At 34.1% G+C, this 12,855-nt stretch overlaps 1 protein-coding gene across 1 annotated transcript in view; it reads left to right on the forward strand.

The window, feature by feature from the left end:
- The window catches only part of SPOCK3 (SPARC (osteonectin), cwcv and kazal like domains proteoglycan 3), a 160,935-nt gene that overhangs the window by 15,131 nt on the left and 132,949 nt on the right, over positions 1-12,855 (forward strand). The gene's annotated exons all lie outside the window — the stretch shown is intronic.

Below are 12,855 nucleotides of genomic sequence, written 5' to 3' on the forward strand. Positions count from 1 at the left end.
GAACATTGTTTAAACTGAATTTGTGTGTGTGGTACAGGCATCAAAAATATGTTGTTCTTACAATATTTGTGTTGCATTTGCCAGAAAATATTTGAATTTAAATTTTAAGGCAATAAACATAAATAATGTTATATATTGGAAATAATTAGGTATAGCTGAAACAAATTAAGAACAAAAATAACTCCGTACAAACTCTCTGATTGAGAAGGGAGAGATTGTACAGAATCACCACACCACATTTCTCTATTTGCTAAGAAAAATGTGGATTCTTTTCCTAAGCCATTATCTGACCACCTCAGTATCTTGAAGATAGGAATGAAGAACAACTATGGCACTGTGTTTGTTTTGCTTGCTAGCCACTGTTATATAAATAAGAAGTTCGTTTAAGCTTTTTTACTCTGAGAAATTCTCTTAAAATTCTTTATGCATTGATTAGCCAAGATAATAATGCAAGATCTTTTAATGTGTTTTAGTTAATTTTCTTCATCATTGTTAAAAGGGTCTGACCAGTATTCCAAAACTCTTCATCCCAAGAGTATAAATGAAAAGGAATTCTAGCATTTAATCTTCAGCTTTTCTTCTTTAAGAATGGCTGTTGACAGACAGGAAGCTTCAAATGAGGAAGGTATGAAAAACCCCATTATCTGAACATGAGAGCCAGTTTGGTGGTGTGGTTAAAGCACCAGGCAAGAATCCAGGAGACTGTGAGTTCTAGTCCTGCCCTAGGCACAAAGCCAGCGGGCTGACTTTGGGCTAGTCACTCTCAGCCCCAGGAATCAGGCAATGGCAAACCACTTCAAAAAATCCTTGCCAAGGAAACTGCAGTGACTAGTCCAGACAGTCACCAGGAGTCAAAAACTGACTCAAAGGCACAAAACAAAACTATGAACAATACCAGCCTGCCTTTTTCTGACTTAACTCTGGAATATCTGGAATGACCCAGAGTCTGTGAGAGGAGAAATACACCTGCAATGACAGCTGTTCATAGTCTGAGAATCCAGTTTCATGAAGAAAAGAAAAAGAATCAGATTTCCTTAGAACTATTATAAAAAGAATAAACTGGAACCTGAAGAAGAGCATCGGCTATAAATACATCTCAAAAATTGATTTAGATTGTCAGATTTCAACCATCATAAATCCTTGCTCCTCAAAGATTTGATTATTTGATATTTGGAACATTTTCTTCATAGATATATCTATAATTTTATCAGAGTTTACAAGTACAAAGATAAAAGATTAATACAAAGTAAGGAAAATATAAAAAAGAAAGGAAAAAGAAAGGAAAAAGAAGATATATAAAAGATGACTTCCCCCTCTCTCCAGACAAGTATAAACAATTTCAGTAACTTAACACCTTCTCTAGTATTTCAGTAAAAAACCCCTCTTCTTCCCATTATCAATAATCAAATTGTAAAAACTCATCTTTCAATCCTAATCAGCAAAAGTCTATTAAGAGCTACCAAAAATAATAACACATGTATTTAACCTTAATCAAAAAAATCAGTTTTTTAAATCCAATCTATCATTTTCTCTAAAAAATAAAGCAAAAAAACTTCCCCCACTTACAAACAAATGTTTAAACCCTTGTCATTCAGTCTTAGTTAAAAAAAAAAATCCCATTAATAGCTAACAGAAACCATAACATATATTTTAATCCTGGTCAAATAAGTTCATTTTGTAAACCTTCTGTTTACTTTTAAAGAGCTTGATGTTTAATCCTATCAAATAATGTCCCATTCATTGATTTCTTATCATTTTCTCTTTGTCTCCTCTCAAAAACAGCTTCATTCGTTTAACACATTCCTTTTGTAAATCCAAGATAAGAAGCCTTTCTAACTCACTCTTCTGATTTATTATTTGCATGTCTCCTTTGATTAGCTGGTTTCATTTGTACGTTTGTTCCATTTTGACATCTTTTTCCATATCACTCTTATACAATGGCATTTTTAAATCCATTTTCAGATCCATAGCATCTTTTTCCATATCACTTTTATAATCCAGCATTTTTTTAAACTCCAAATCCGCATTAAAATCAACCTCAGTCTCTATTTTATCCAATAAAATCTGTTGATACTCTGTTGTAGTATCAGCTAATCTTGTAAGTAATTTCTGATTACATTGTTCCCAGTCTTAATTTCTTTTGTAGTCAAATAGTATTGCTTCATTGTATTAATTGGTCTCTTCTCTGTTAATTGTAATCGTTTGTTCTGTCTGGTTCCCTCTAGTCAACCTTCACGTCCCCTCTTACCATCTGTTTATTTTCCAGTCAACAAAACTTTCTCATGGGAGGATTTTTTATAATTAATTTCAAAATCTTCATATATTCTTTTATAAATTTTAAAACACCTCATAGGAAATGTTCTTTCAAGTCCATCTAGCCCCTTAACTTTCCAGAATCCACATTCTAGTCTCCCTTTTGCTGTTTCTTAAAAAGCAGATCTTTTTTTTTTAATCTTTACACTTACATGGAGCTTCTTTCATCCAGGGTAGAAGGAGATCCTCTTGGCATAATAAAACATGCCCTTCGGAAGCTTCTTAACTTCTAAGAAATCAGTAAAAAGCAGCTTCCTAAAGTCATTAAGAAAGGAAGTAGGTGAACCCAGTGTTTCTTTGAAAGGCGTCAAACTGTGGCTTAGGCAGCATGATTTCCCCCCAGCTCCCAGAACTCTCAGACCTGCTGGAGGTCATTATTTTACAATTTGTTCACAGGGAGATTCTATATGGAGCAAACTTGTGGGCAGTTCTTGTCCTCTCCTTGATCCGGAGAGTAGTCCCAAGGAGCTGATCCATTCACCTGCTCCTCTTTCTGCCACAGTGGTCAGCTCTGCAAAAGCTGAGCCATGTTCAATCCACCGTTGCTGTCCCCGGAAGTTGCAGACCATTTTCTAGGCTATGTTCCTGATTTACACTTTCACTTATTTTTCTCATTCTGTATTATTTTTTGGCTTTGATTTTTTTGTGCAACTTACTACTGGGTGCCTCCTCTGTCATTTGTTCATAAGACTTTGGCAGCAGTGTTCATTTGTGGGCAGAATGAAGCAAAGAAGAAAGAAGAAAAACTCTGAAATGTCTAACTGTAAAGAGATTTACAAAACTGGAATACTTATTGTGCACATAAGATTAATTTCTTTGTTGTCCAAGTTATCTAAATTGTACCAAACATTTTTAGATAAAATCTGTGTCAAGTAGAGGGCATTTAATTGAACCTTCCCCATAATATATGTACCTTCCTTTTACCAACACATGCACCTTTCCCCCCCCTACTCTTGTACCACCGAAGATCAGACCAGGAAGTCCCAACCATAATTTTCTGTTTCAAAAAGGAAACTCTGGTTACCAGCTTGAGCATAAGCAAAAATATTAGACTACAGTTTGAAGTGGCTGCTTTAAAGAACCAAATCTAAACATTGGTGCTATGAAAAATGTCAGAATTTGAAATGCTCATACAGAATCAAGACTGCCTACTAGGGTGTACATATAAACTGTTATGTAGATATGGCATGGAGATAGAATAAATAAAAAATTGTATGATAAAATGGATATAAAACTTATAGTCCCAACACAACAATTAGGAAACAAATGTATAAAATTTACCCCAAATTAAACTTAAGAGAAAACTGGTATAAAATGTTTTATAGATGGTATGTAACTCCATCAATAATTGCCAAGATAGACAAGTCATATAGTAATAAATGCTGGAAATAACATGAGACAGAAAGAACATTTTACCATATGTGATGGATATATCAAAAAACTGAAATGTATGGGAAAGAAATATGTAGCACTCTTCAGAGTATTTTAGAAATCACATTTGAAATGAAACCACATTTTTTAAACTAGATATCATTCCAAAACATATTAACAAAAAATATTACAATTTACTAAAATATATCTGCAAGGATAAACTTAATACAACACTGAAAAAGAGATGTGTATTGATGACACCTGACTGGGAACTTAACTTCAAAGAACATGCAGTAATTAAGGAAAAATTAAGGAAAAAAGAAAAAGAAGGAAAAAGAAAAAAAGAATAATAAAGAAGTGGCTTCCAATCTTCTTAACAGCAGTTATAAGATATATATATATATAAAAAAAATTATATTTTACCCTCTTTCTCAGGTTACATCAAAGTTTCCTTCTTTCCATAACCTACCCTTTCTAATCATCAAATCCATAAATCATCAGTTTATTTTTTTCTTTTTTCAGCAAAAAGTCCATAAGGGTTTTTCAGTCACTAATAATAATGTAGTAGTTGATCTTTCTCTAAGCAAACAAGTTAATTTTGCCATCTCTGCTAGTTCCGTCATCTTCACCAACCATTCCTCCATTGTGGGTATTTCAGAACCCTTCCATTTTTGTGCATATAATTGTCATGTAGCAGTGATCATATATAAAAATAATCTTCCATGGCTTTTTTCTAGTTGTCTGTCTCTACAAGCTATAAATTGTACATCATATAAACTTTTGGTAATTTACCTTGTGTCGCTTTAATGTCTTTCTCAGAAGTTCTTTTTGTGGGCAAATTACCCCATTCCATTCCATTCCATTCCATTCCATTCCATTCCATTCCATTCCATTCCATTCCAGTCTCACATTAAACACCAATTTTCATAAGGTAAATCCATTAATTTATCCATCAGATCTTTATAAAATGTTACTTTATCCTCATTTGGAGCATAAGTTCCCATGATCAAAGTCTTGGTCCCATGCAGAGTAGCTTTAACCCCCACATAACTACCCTAATCATCAATATCAGTTTTGGTTGTAATTGGGCATTTATATACAAAACAACAAAACATTTTTTTTGACTCCTGCTGAAATAAATTCTTTACCCACATTTTTGCAGACCAGTATTTTTTGTATCCTTTTTTCTAATATGTGTTTCTTGTAAACAAACTACATATTGTTTCAATTTTTTAAAATAGTGAAATAATTTTCTTCTTTTTGAGGAGCATTTGCTTCATTTATATTCCACATTAGGCATTTAAAATCCATATTTATACCAAACACTTTAAGCAGTCAGTATGTGTAGTGCCTAACATGGTGGTCTCAGTTTCTTGTTGTGGCTGTTACTTAGGGCCCTCCATCACTTCTATTTGCATTTCTTCCAATTCCCCTTTAAACTTTTCTAGAAATTCTCTTGCTTTTTGGACAGAGTTCAGTCTGAACCTCTGTTGTTTAAAAGTGAAGATCACTCCTTCCAGTTTATCCCATCAAAATGGTATCTTTTTCTGTTTGAACTTGTCAGTCAAAAAGAAAGTACTGTTTTAGTTTGTGCAATATTCTGATTGGGATTTCTTTAAGTACAATTACATCTGCATTATTAATCTTCAGTCTGGTAGGAAAATACTGCTGCAAAACTTGATCTCTTGCCTTATTTCTGACAAAGTGCACAAGAATGCCCCTTGGTACATTTTTTAATTTTGCAAATCATGTATTGATTCTCTAGACTTTGGCAGTTTCTGCCTCCATGTCATCTTCATCACATTCCAAAAGGTTGGTTAAGGATTTTTTTCTATTTTTTTTCTTTATTTCTTTTCCACTTTTCTATTACTTTTCTCTATTTTTCTTATCGTCACATCAAAATTTGTATTGTTTTTACTCTGTGGAAAAAAATCTTTAATAAAAATTATATATATATATATATGTATGTATGCATGTATGTATGTAATAGAAAAATTAACAACATACCGTATTTTTCCATCAATAAGACACCCCCATGTACAAGACAACCCCCACTTTTCCAACCCAAAATTAAGAAATCAATATTTTAAAGATAGTGCAGAACACATTTTTATTTAGTAATTAGATAACATTTACCCGATACACTCGGTGGGAGGAGATCCAAACCGTCTCTCTGCAGCTCTATTTCCATGCTCTTTTGCATAACTGATTACATTCAATCACGAGTGAAACTGCCGATAGCTTGTCTCTGCAAACAGACTTCCTCTAATTGGTTTGTTCAGCATCAGCTGATGTCAGTTACATAAGGCTCGTGATTGGAGGAAGTCTGTTTGGAGAGACAATATGGGCAGTTTCACTTGTGATTGGAGGCTCGTGATTGGAGGAAGCCTGTTTGCAGAGACAGTATGGGCAGTTTCACTCGTGATTGGAGGCTCGTGATTGGAGGAAGCCTGTTTGCAGAGTCAAGCTATTTCACTCATGATTGGAGGCTAGAAATAGGAGGAAGCCTGTTTGCAGAGATAAAGTATGGGCAGTTTGCAACCGCACAGTTCTCTCCTCGGCTTACTTCCTTGAATAAGACACCTTCAATTTTTAGCGTAAGGATTTTAGAAAAAAGTATCGTCTTATAGTCGGAAAAATATGGTATATTCACAACAGAAGTTTAACGATATTTAAGCAAGAATGGGTTCCCTATATACTATATATTATGTGGCAAGGCAAATACTGGTATTTAGAGTATGGTTCTTAAGGAAAAAAAGAATTGACTAAAGAACTGAAATCAGAAATACACAAAATTTTTAACGGTTTGTAAAAGTTATATATCAGAGTACAACAAAGGGGAAATTAGAATCGATGTTTATTTATAATGTTTTTAGTAGCCTTTCTTATATTTTGTTATTAGTGGAGATTTTGGTATTCAGATCAGAGATTCTAATCTTTTGTCATATTAAAATAGTTCAATGTACTTTGTTTTTTATGGTTAATTTCGTATCAATGATATGCTGAGCACTAATTGTACAACCTTGATAACTCCTTTGTCTACTTACTGATATATTTCTGCATCAATTATTTTTATTGACTTAAAAAATTTTTTTCCTTTGCTTGTTTGTTCTCTTTATTCTTTTAAAAAATGATAAATAAACAAACAAATAAATAAAAAGCACTGCTTCCTCCATAAAAGGTCTGTGCAATTTTTCTAGTCTAAAAGGAATCTTTATTAGTACTGCAGTTCTTAGAAACTCAAATACCCCAAGGAAAGAACTTCAGTGGTGCATCAGACTAAGCTAATTTCTGTTTTACATAGGAAATATAATTTTATATAATAACATTTTTCAGACATAAAGAGATAATTGTTATTATATCTTTCTTATGCATCACCTTCTAGAAATCACATGAGATGATGTAGACAAACAGTTCTCACAATTTATTTATTTATATTTCAAATTTGGACACTGCCCATCTCACGAGGAAGTGACTCTGGGAGGTTTACAATAAAAACAATAACATTTACTTGGCTCAGCTGTGGTGTAGAAGCAAAAAGAATCTCTATTGTAAATTAAAACTAATTTTAAAGGAATAAATCAATTCCATGATAATTTTTGGAGCCTTTCAATATGCAGCTCAATTATTTCTGTAAATGTGGTGATGAGGAAGTTGGAACTATCTCACACATATTATTACACTGTAAATTTTATAGGGACATTAGGTCAATCTACATCTTGCCCCAAACAGAAAAATTTCCTGGGAGTCCAGATAGCTTTTATGTGAACCTTCTTCTCCAAGATTTATGTATGCAGTAGCTAAATTTTGTGTTGCTGCAATGAAAGTAAGATGAAACATAACTGCCTTTCATCTAAATATTACTTCTGGTTTTGATATGCCGTATCTTAATTAATAAATTGTTAGGGGATATATATCTTTTATTTTATACTTATTAATGTTTTAGATTTATATTACCGAGATAATAAATGAACCAATATAGTAATAGAGAAGTGAATGCTATACTATTATGTGATTAATTTTGTTAGCTCTTAGAATATTATTATATCCATTTGCTTCACTCTCTCCCTCTCTCTCTTTTTTAAAATTTGCTGGTCATTAACTGAGTAAATATTATTGATTGATTGATTGGTTTTCTGTAAATGCACTTAATAGTATGTTGCTCTCCTGCAAAGGTGTGTGGAGTTTCATCTCATAGGGTAGCTTCTACAGCTTCTATAGTTCTCTTCTGCAAACTTAAGTCCACAACACATAGACTATAGGGTAGAGAGGAGATTGGAAATGATGGCTGCAGTATGAACAGTATGTATTTAGTAGTAAAATAGGACACATTTGGACACTCATTTGGCAAATTACATTTTTCCTAGAAACAACTTGATTTACCAAATTCTGGGAAGTAAATGACAATGTTGATAAAATATTTAGCAAATTTGTATAGGAGCTCTCATTAGTCTAGAAAATAGAGACCAAACTCATTTGCTTGTTCTCCTGCAAGCAAATCAGGAGATCATTACTCATGTTATTCTTATTAATAACATTGCTCGTGTTATTCTTCTAGCCAGACTGTCTAGATTAAGGAGTACTATATTTCTGTGGCTTCTTCTCTGTCCTGATGATTAATTCCATAAGTTGGCACTCCAAACTGTTGCTTGCCATTATAGTGTTTACAAGTTCTATTTTGTCTTAGCAATGCAAAATACAAAGAACAAAAACAGCATTTTATAAGGGAGGTGTGGTTGGTATGAGGTGTTTGGATGGCAGAACTGAGAAGTGTTTAGTGTCTATATTTTTTATTATTTTATTCTGTTGGTAGCCATATATAAATTGTAGTATAATTTGCTTTTTTATATAATTATTAGTATTTTTTGACATACTATGTGAACGCTCAGCTCCCTTGAGAAGTCCATAATGCTGGGAAAGGTAGAAAGAAAGAGAAGAAGAGGATAACCAGCAGCAAGAGAGGTGGACTCAATTACAGCAGCAAATGCTGTACTGTTGGGAGACTTGAAGGACCACGTGGGGACAAATCCTCCCGAAGAAGGTTGGTGCATGTAGTCTCTAAGAGTTGATACCAACTTGATGGCACATAGTCATGATTTGCTTGAGAAAGTCTGGCTATAGTTACAGAATCTTAAAAGTCTGCCTAGGTTTACTTTCCTCTCCTCTTATCTTCATTGAGTCAGGGAGAAGACAGCTTAAGTCTCTTACTATCTCCTTTCCCAAGGTTTAAGGAATGATTTTGCCTTTGTTGTTTCTGTAATGGCTTCTGAATATTCCCTTCAAGGCCATCTCCATGGCTCTCTTCACATAGGAAACAAATGCTAGAACATGTTTTGACTGGTTTTAATTCACCCAGACAGAAAGCTCTCCTGGAATGGTGATGTCAGTGTGAAGGAAATTGAAAAAATAAAATTTGTTACTCAAACTCTGCATAATATGCTTAACTGGATCAAGGATGTGGGACTAGTGTTTCATGCAAACACCCTAACTCAAATGCATGTTGAGTGGGGATTAATTTTAGCCTGAACAACCTCAAATCTCTTTTGGGGCTAACGTATCTTCCCCTAGTTAGCCATGTCAATTGGTTCAAGAAAATTAATGGATGGTTAATGCTCTTGGTTAGCAGTCATAAAAGGATGACCCTTACACTGTTTCCTTTTTTTTCTTTTTTTGTGCTTCTTCAACCATTCTAGGAGTGAAAATGAGGGCAGAAAAGTGTGGGACAGTTAAGCCTTATGATTCCATCTGTAGAGAGCCACAGTGGATATTTATTTTATTGTGTATTTATTTTGCACTGGGAATGAAAAAGTGACAACTACTCAGTATGTTGAAAACAGTACTCTCTCTGTTTGGGAAATGGAGAACATTCCCTGTTGCCACAGGGGGTGAATGTTTATCCCAGAGGATTGTTGACTTCCTCAGTCACATTGTGCACACCTGGGACCAGGTTACTCGAGGGACTGTCTTATCCTAATTGTTTCTACCCATCCAATCCAGTCTGTCAGGATGGGCATGCTTCAGGTCCCATCGGCCAGGGAACATGGATGGCAGGGTCCAAGAGGTGTGCCTTTTCTGCTGTAGTGCTCACCCTATTTAGCATTCTCCCTTCAGAGATTAGGATGGCTCCAACCCTGTTGGCCTTTTTCAAGGCACTAAAAACCTGGTTCTCTGCCCAGGCCTGGGGCCCCAGGGGTGTGAAGGGTCTTGTCTCCTGGTTTTGCTAACACCCAGAATAGTGATATCTTCCTTGGCTGCTGTGTATTTTAATTTTTGTATTTCCAGTTAGAATTTGTTTTTAATTTATTTTATGATTGTTCACTGCCCAGAGTCACTTGCTGAGATGGGTGGCCATACAAATTGAATGAATGAATGAATAAATAAATAAATAAATAAACAAACCCGGCAAAAATATGCTTGACCTTATCTTTAGTCTCCCATTAGCTGGGAAATCAACTTTTGAATGAATTAGCCCATGACCAGATATATTGATATTGCCAATCAGCCAGGTGTCTACTGGAAGGTATGAGTGTTGCATCCAGCTATTCAATAACCACACAGATTTCAGTTAAGCTTTTCAGGTAAAATTAAGCTTTGATTATCCCTAGACTCAACATTTTTACTTTTTTATGGGGGTGGGATGGGGTATAAGGCAAGCTCTTCTCATTTACACATCCTGATTATCAAATTAGTCAATTACCTTTCACTGATCTTTTATAAAATCAAGAGAAAAAGTAAATTTAAATCCAAATTTCACACTTAAGTCCAGGGTTTTGTACTTATACACTTATACACTATACAGTCTCCCAAAGAGCCACCTGCAACCATGGAAAAACCCTTTACATAATTTAAAAGGTCTGTCATGTCACCTTTTGTTCCCTTGTTCAAACTAAAGATTCCAGCTTCTTCATCTTTTTCCTCTATAGACCTGGTCAGCAATATAGAATATAACATTCAGTGCTCACCTCTGATATGGTTCCAATTTCTCTACAGTCTACTTAAAACTCAACATCCAGAAGTGATCATAGTATTCCAAATGAGACTTGGGCAGAAATTAGAATACTCCATAGTTGGGAGAACTGCTTTTATTGAAACAATATATAAATGTTGGCATTTAAAACCATTAAAATCTATGCAGAAAAGGGGATCAAATTATAATGTGATGAACAGTAGCAGAGGCATATAAAGGAGTTGGAATGATCAAGAGATTTAAATATAGTTTCTTCAACTAATTAGGAAAACATTTATAAATATTTTCATTAAATGCTAAAATACATAATGGGATAAGAACAGAGTAGTTCATCTACAGTTATTTTATAGTAAATGAAAATACATTTGTTTAAATTTTGTATATTAGTTCTGTGAAACTCCATTTTAATGACAGTTTCAGTTGTGTGAATTGGGTCTCTAGATTTATTTTCATTTTTATTTAACTATATTATTTGACTACAAAATACAAATACTATAACATCATTTTAAGAGAAATAAAATCTATTTTTGTGTAAGCTTTGGCAATTGGTTTCAGTGAAGAGAAAAACTCTCTGCACTTCAGATGTACATACATCTGAAAGCACAACAGCTGCATTAACAAACTACCATTATTTACAAGTATTTGTTGATCTCCTGAATGGATAATAGGTAGATGTAACTTCAGTATCAGATGATGAAGAAAACACCAGTCATCCAAGCCCGACTGGATTGTGAATATTTCAATCTCTTTGGAGATTGAAATCATGAGCCCTTTTAGTAATTAAGACAATTGCCAGCTTTAAATTGGACAGTAAACTATATCAAACAATTTCCCCAGATGGTTGTGTACATGTCTACCCAGAGATAAATGCCTTTCAGCACAGATCTAAACACAATTTCTCATTCTTCAGTCAGCAACTGAATGCTAGAAGAAAATGTCTTGCTGCCCTACTTTTTGTTTTGTACTTGAAGAATTGACATAAAAAATAGGAAAACAGTTATCTCTACTATTGCCCACTCTCCCAGTTTCTACTTTATCATATCCAAGTTAAAATTAGTACTTGAATAAGACACAATCAGGAAATCTCAGGGCTATATTGTAGAATGAGAAATTGAAAAAAAGCATTCAGAGTAAAGGAATGGTAAACCATTTCTGTATTCGTGCCAAGAAAATTCAGCATGTAGTCACCAGGTTTTAAAATTGAGTTGGCCTGACTTCAACTTTTTATCTGCCATCCTGTAGTGGCCTTAAATAGATTGCTGGCCAAGCAAAGAATTGATATATTTGATTTTGTAAGTACACAGGGAGATTTAAAGAATCTGAATGAAAACACATCTTAGTCATATTATATCCTCACCTTTTTGCCTTTATTTCAACTCTCTCAATTGACCAAGCCTTGAAGTCATAATCTGAAAACGTTTTAGTAATACAATATGAAATAAACTTAACTTTCTAATGCTGTGCTACTTGTAGAAACAAGTTTAGAAACACAGAATATTGTGCAATGCAATTTTAAACTGCAATGGTATTCATTCATCCAGAAGTGAGATTAGCTCCATCCCTCTTAACATTCCGTAAGTCCCTCAAGACCTGGCTATGTGATCAGGTCTGGGCTCCCGGGGGACCGGGAAGATTTTACAATGGCTCCCTTATTTATTTTATCCCCTCCTGTTTTGTGTGTTTTTACAGTTTTTTATGTGCAATTGTTTTTATGTATTTATTTTTTAATTGTTATGCTGCCCAGAGTCACCTTGTGTGAGATGGGCGGCTATATAAATAAGATAAATAAATAAATAAATAAATTTAAAAGATAGAGTCTCCCTCTAGATAAGCTTGATTCCTGATTGCTATATTAACAAATTCATGCTGTTTTCTACAACAATATACAAAACTGTTCTTAAAGAATATTGCATTCATAATACAGCTAGATTCAAACACAGGTTTTGAAAATAAATATATACCTTGAGTTAAATCAGAAGTTACGTGTGAAATTCTATCTGTAAAAGAACGTTTACAATTCAGAGAAGAGATCTGGATGCTCTAGAGCTATGGAAAATGGAGGAGTTCCTGCCATCAGTTCTTCAGAGCAGATAGTCATGTAGCTATGGAAGAAGAGAAATCAACTTACAGAAGCAGATTTCAATGGATTTTTGGTTTTTGCCAGCTTTAGTAGGGTAAAGACATTCACATGCTGTTTGTTTCTT

This window comes from Python bivittatus, unplaced genomic scaffold (genome assembly GCF_059951505.1).
Source record: "Python bivittatus isolate LINGU-HERP-01145 unplaced genomic scaffold, Pbiv_v1 ctg000070_np1212, whole genome shotgun sequence".
NCBI lineage: Eukaryota > Metazoa > Chordata > Lepidosauria > Squamata > Pythonidae > Python > Python bivittatus.